Source organism: Brassica napus, chromosome C9 (assembly GCF_020379485.1).
Source record: "Brassica napus cultivar Da-Ae chromosome C9, Da-Ae, whole genome shotgun sequence".
NCBI classification, from domain to species: domain Eukaryota; kingdom Viridiplantae; phylum Streptophyta; class Magnoliopsida; order Brassicales; family Brassicaceae; genus Brassica; species Brassica napus.
In genome coordinates this window covers 4385553-4392130 of record NC_063452.1, presented here as the reverse complement: position 1 = coordinate 4392130, position 6578 = coordinate 4385553, and positions in this window count along the sequence as shown.

Below are 6578 nucleotides of genomic sequence, written 5' to 3'. Positions count from 1 at the left end.
TAAATAACAATAAACTTTGATAATTTATAAAAAAATTTAATATAAATGATTTATTTGATATAAAATAATAATTTTATACATACGACACATATTTCACATATATGTATTTTTTTTTAAATCTACAGCCTATAACTTACAGCTACAACAAATTCAACTACATCAAAAATCTCTGTAAAAAAAAACTACAGTAACAATTGTACAGCTACAACCGATTTATCCACATGTAAACATCTACAACTAAATTTTTACAGTTGAACCAATCATCACCTAAATATATGTTGAATAATAGAAAAATTATTTATTATATTTTCAGTTTAAACAATATTGTAAGTTGGCTATTTAAAATGTATATCGTTTTAATTTACATGGAATTTTTTTCAAAATATATGGTTACATATGTTTATAATATAACAAAAAATATCTTTTGGTTTCAGAATTTAAACAAACAAATGCACGAATTCAAAAGTGTGAAATTTATAGTATAACAATAATCAATGATTTATTCATCTTTTAATTTAGAATGGTATGCCAGATGAATTTTTTCTATTCAGAATAAAGATTTGTTTTGTTCATTCTGAATTTAAAAATTGAAAGCTGAGATATAATTTATCTAATATAAAATTGAAATGTGTAGAAAATGTACTGGACTACGGACGATATATTGTATGTGTTAATAGTTATGGTTTTGGTATGTAACGTATTATTTATTTGTTATATATAGTATATATAGTTTCTTTTACTAAGGTATAGCAATTATATTATAAGATTCAAAAGGTATGTCACATTTGGAACGTTAAGAAGGTTAAATCATCTTAGTGAGGTAGGATAGTAGGGTTACAAAATACACAGGGGAATTAGGATTAGATACCACTGAACATATATATATATATGAATATGAATATATATTCATCTACAAAATTAAATTTGTAAGGGTGAATATATAAGAATATGGTATGTGATTCCACATTTGTCAAACTTCGTTTCTATATAGTAATACAAACCTTTGTTATAAAATTTCTATGTGTAAGCGAAATTTAAATAACAATAATTAGTAGCCAATAATATTTAAGGAGGTTTATTCGGTAATATTTTAGTTCCAAATATTATCTTAATTAGAATGAGTTATTTTAGGTAGGTCCATAATTTAAATGACTTAATAATATTAAGTCACAACATATTTATTAGGTCCAAATTTAAAACATGCCAATGTAAAATTCAAATAGGACTCCATTTTACTAGAATAGATGATTTTTTTTAGGTTAATTTTAATATATTGTTTTGATAATTAGAAAGCATACGCTTTACTTATATATATATATATTTGAAAATTTAGAGATTAAAACAAATATTTAAGCTGTACTCAGAACCGGATCTGATAAAACATTTACAATTTATAGATTTACAAAATGAGTAAAAGACTAAAAGTGCAGGTCTAGTCCTGAAACTTGTAAAAATATTTTGGGTCGGAAATTTTAAAAGAAAAAGAGTGAAGGTGCATAACTTTGAACCTATGAAAGAAATTTATATACTATGCCGGTTTTGCCGCCTAAATTATTGGAAATTTTTACAAAATGAAAGTATATATCTATTTTATTAAAATTGAAGTACATTTTGGTATTGTTTGGAAACATAAATAACAGTATAAATACAAATTATTTGGAAACATCGATAGTAGTAAAAAAAAGTATAGTGTCATTTAATATTTCATTAATATAATTACATTAATTATTTTTTTTTATATTTCACTCAGTTTAACAATTTTATTAATTATATTACTTTAAAAATACATCACATAATTAATTATATTACCATAATAATAATAGTGTAGATTTTTATTTATTAGTTAATCAACATTAAATTTGTGTCAATTATAAAATCAAAGATATAAAATAACTGAGTTTTGTAAATGGTTAAACGTTTGGTTTAGTTTGTTTTACTAAAACTTTTTTTTTAGTTTAAATCGGTGAAAAATTACGTAGCCAAAAACATAATTCAAAAATTACGTAGTCATCCATAATAACTTAAATCAAAATAATAAAAATGTATTACATTTATTGTCACTTAATTTTTCACTCCATATAATTATTTTACTAAAAAATTCTTTTTATTTCACTTAATTTAGCCAAACACATAAAACGAGTCTTTTTATAAGTTTATAATATCAGTTAACCATGACATTGACTATCCATTTAGGTACGAGTTGTTCTTTTCGGATATCATTTTTTTTTTGAAACTAGATCACGCTTGAATATTATAAATCTATGTGTGAGTTTTAAATTGAGTCTTTCTGAGTATGGATGAGATCGGTTCTAATATATAGAACCTAAAAATATTTAAATAACAAATGTACCAGAAACGAGTTCAAATATTTACACCAAAAATAACTATATTACCTGATTTGATCTAAGTCTTTTGAATACAATTAGTTATATTACTATATATCTAAAATATATAACACTAATTATAATAAAACAAATATCAATCTATAAAAATGTAAGAACAATATCTGCGCGGCAATCTCTAGTTTTATTTATTTAAGAAGACGGGAAGCCAGTACTTCTCTCGCTACTTCCCAGGGCCGGTTCATACTGATGAAGTGTAAAACAAACAAATACCTGAACACTGGATTATAACGACAGTAGACTAATCATACATCTTAATCTATAAAAAAAACACACCTTAATAAAGAACGATAATTTAATTGATAAAGCATACCTGTCAATACATTTTTTTATTAAATAAAGCATACCTCTCAATACATTTTTTTTATTAAAAGCATACCATAATACATTATTAATCGAGTTAACTAATAAATAACTGTTATAAAAGTTAAATAAAGCAGTCGTATTTGTTGATAATATTAAAGATGTAAGGTCTGCTGTACTATTTGCACAGTGAATTTCTTTTTATATATACGAACGTTTTCGTTCATTGTATTACATCCCTCAACCTTCTCTTCTCTCTATAATAAACTCTTTCTATCAGTGTTAAAAAATTCTACGGGTATAAATTTTGCCCTTAATTAAATTCTCGCGATACAATAAAATTCCAGTTCTTTTTATCACACGTTATCAGCACGATCGTTCTCTAAATTGGTAAAATTTATTTGTATTATTTATACCCTGCTATAATGGTCGGTATACCGCCTCTACTATTATTTATATCATGTTATAATGGCTGGAATACCACCTATATTATTAACTAGTAATTTAATTTATTTATTGGTCGGCCGAGCCGCCTTATATTCTGTTTATTATTTATTGGTCGGCCGAGCCGCCTTATATTCTGTTTATTATTTATTGGTCGGCCGAGCCGCCTTATATTCTGTTTATTATTTATTGGTCGGCCGAACCGCCTTATATTCTGTTTATTATTAATTGGTCGGCCGAACCGCCGTATAATTTATTTATTACTCTGCATTGACCGGCTGAGCTGTCGCATGATTTGTTGTCATATCATAAATATTTCATTGCCATAATTTTTTACTTTTATTAATTTTTATGAAATTTTATAGATTTGATTGACTGTTTAATACGATATTTTCAGACTGATTTTTGGTGCACTCGATTTAACACCAACGGTCACAGAGAAAATTTTTCAAAAATTTTCCCTTTCTCCAACGGTCATTTTTACTCCATTTCCTCATCCAAAACATTTCATCTTCTCTCAAAAACTTTCAAATCGCTCTCCTTCGATTTTTCCATTTCAAGAAAGATGATTCGCGCACTTTTGTTTTTATGTGTCATTTTTATTTGTGTTTCTATTTATGGTTTATTCGTTGGAGAATTTACCCAGGGTGAATTTAAGATAAATATCGGTTTAATTTTCTTTACATCGCTTCTCCTTGTAATTGCTTGCATGATTAATGTAAACGGTTCCATTTAATATTAATAATATTCTAATAATTTTTATTTATGTGCTTTAGAAATACAAATGGCAAAAATCGAGAAACTTCAGTTTCCGACATTGGAAGTAACTGAGACAAACTACACGGCATGGGTTACAAATATGGAGCTTCATCTAGATTCCGAGAAAATACTCGAAACAATAAAAGAATGCAATATATCAACCTCTCATGAAAAGGCTAAGGCCGTGATATTTCTGAGAAGACATCTAGATGAAAATCTTACGCATGATTATGCGAGAACCAAAGATCCCTTAGATCTTTGGAAAGCTCTGAAGGAGAGGTTTGATAACCAAAGGAAAATTACTCTCCCCCATGCACTCGATGAGTGGAAAAATCTACGATTTCAAGATTTTGAAAAAGTGGAAACGTACAATTCCGCTATATTGAGAATAGCGGCGCAATTAGATTATTGCGGTAAGCCTGTCTCAGAAGCAGAAATGCTCGAGAAAACTTACCAAACGTTCCACAAAAATCATTATGTTCTACAAGAACAATATGGAAATTGTGGGTATACAAGGTTCTCTGAACTCGTCGTGGCGCTTATGATAGCGGAGAGAAATAATGAACTCCTCATTAAAAACCACAATGCCCGACCCACGGGAACCAAAGCATTTCCTGAGGTAAATGCAACAGATATAAAAAATCCGGAAAAAGGGAATTATTCTTATCGTGGGCGTGGTCGTGGCCGTGGTCACAATCGTGCTTTTGGTCGTGGTCGTTGATATCTTGTATATTTCCATTATCTTATCCATTCATCCATGTGCATTTTGATCATATAGACTAGGATTTAGCCATGTTTAGGTTGCATTTTGCATACATAAGTCTTTATCAGGTATTGGAGTACCACATGGAGTTCTCGGAGACATTTGGGTGTGTTTGGAGCTCGAAAGAGGTGTAAAGATGATCATTGGACGAGCAGAGCGTTGGGAGCGACTTCCCGGAGCGACACCAGCAAGTCGCTCTGACCTGCCTTTTCAGAGCGACCTTACCAGAGCGATGCGGAGAAGTCGCTCGCCATTTCATCCCGGTGGAAGCCGAAAACTGACCCGGAGCGACCTATCAGAGCGACCACTCCAGGTCGCTCCCGAAGCCCAGAGCGACTTGGCCAGAGTGACACCCCGAGGTCGCTCGCATTTCTATCGCATGACGACAACACAACGGAGCCAGAGCGACCTCTCGCAGCGACACAGCGAGGTCGCTCCCGAAGCATGGAGCGACTACTCGGAGCGACGAGCGGAGGTCGCTCGCATTTTCATCACTCGGGAACGCGAGAACGAGTCCGGAGCGACCTCTCGCAGCGACACAGCGAGGTCGCTCCCGAAGTGTGGAGCGACTACTCGGAGCGACGAGCGGAGGTCGCTCCGCGTCTTATTTCTGCTCGAACTTATGATTTCTCAAGGGCCTTTTGGTCATTTCATGATGCACGTTTTTATTTTCTAAACCTATGTTTTAATACTCTGTAAGCCACCAGGAGGCAGATCTATCTTTGTTCTGAAGAAAACCACCAAAAACCTTGAAAAAGGGGATCTCTTTGATTCATTGATCACATGTTCTACTGTTGATTTCTATTCTATTATCTGTATTTTCTCTGAATGATTAATCTGAAATCCAATATGGGTTTAAGAGGAATCATGGAGATTAGTGAGTAATCACCTTTTGAATTCATGGGTTAGGGAGATTAAGGGTGATTAGGTTAGTTCTAGGATGTTTTAGTGTAGATCATTCTTGTTCCTTGCTAGTAGAGTATTCCTAATGCATCTTCTGAGTTGGCCACTCAAAAGTTGATCAATAGGCATTTCCCACCCGAAAGGTGTTTGATGAAATGCCTGAGACAACTCTCCTAGGCTTTTAGTATACTTTGCCAAAGACATTTGTTGTTAAAGATGCTAAGATAGCTAATAGACTTGTTAGTAATGATTGCTTTCATATTATTCAACCAAAGACATTTGATGTTTGAGATATGTTAGCAAATGAGCATTCATCTAGACATAGAGCTTGCTTAGAATTGTGTCTAGGCTTAAGGTTGATAGTTTGATTGATCATTTGCCATCCTTAGTTCGATACTTGATCACCCAAGGTCTAATCCCTATGCCCATGAGTTCTCTTTTCCCTTAGTCAAGAAAGTATCATTCTGTTATTGCTTTCTAGTTTTAGTCATAGCTTAAAACCCATCTAAATCATTGGTTGCACTTAGATTAAGTGAGTACTTGCATTCTCAGTGCTTTGATATCCCTCAGAACTGGTTCGACAATCACTATACTACAACATTTGTCTTAGGAGCCTTGAAAACTCCTAACATCAAATTGGCGCCGTTGCCAAATTCTGAGTAGATTTAAACATTGAGATTTAGTCACTTGCTTGAGACTAAGTCATTTTAATTTTGTTTTGTTACTGATTCTTCTTCTTCACCTACCTTTCACTTTCAGGTGTATGAACTTGAGGAGCAGGGGTCCATCAAACCTAGTTCCAATAGTAGCAGACATCAGAGCTTTTGAGAGGGAGTGTGCTAGAGCTAGAAGAGAAGAAGAACACCAGGCCCACTTGGATATTGATATGGCAGATCCACCGCAAGGGGCAGAACACCAACCGCGGGCAGCTCGACCCATTGGCACTTACGACCGCCCCAACATACATGGTCACAGATTCGGAATCCGAGCACCAGCTGTGGCAG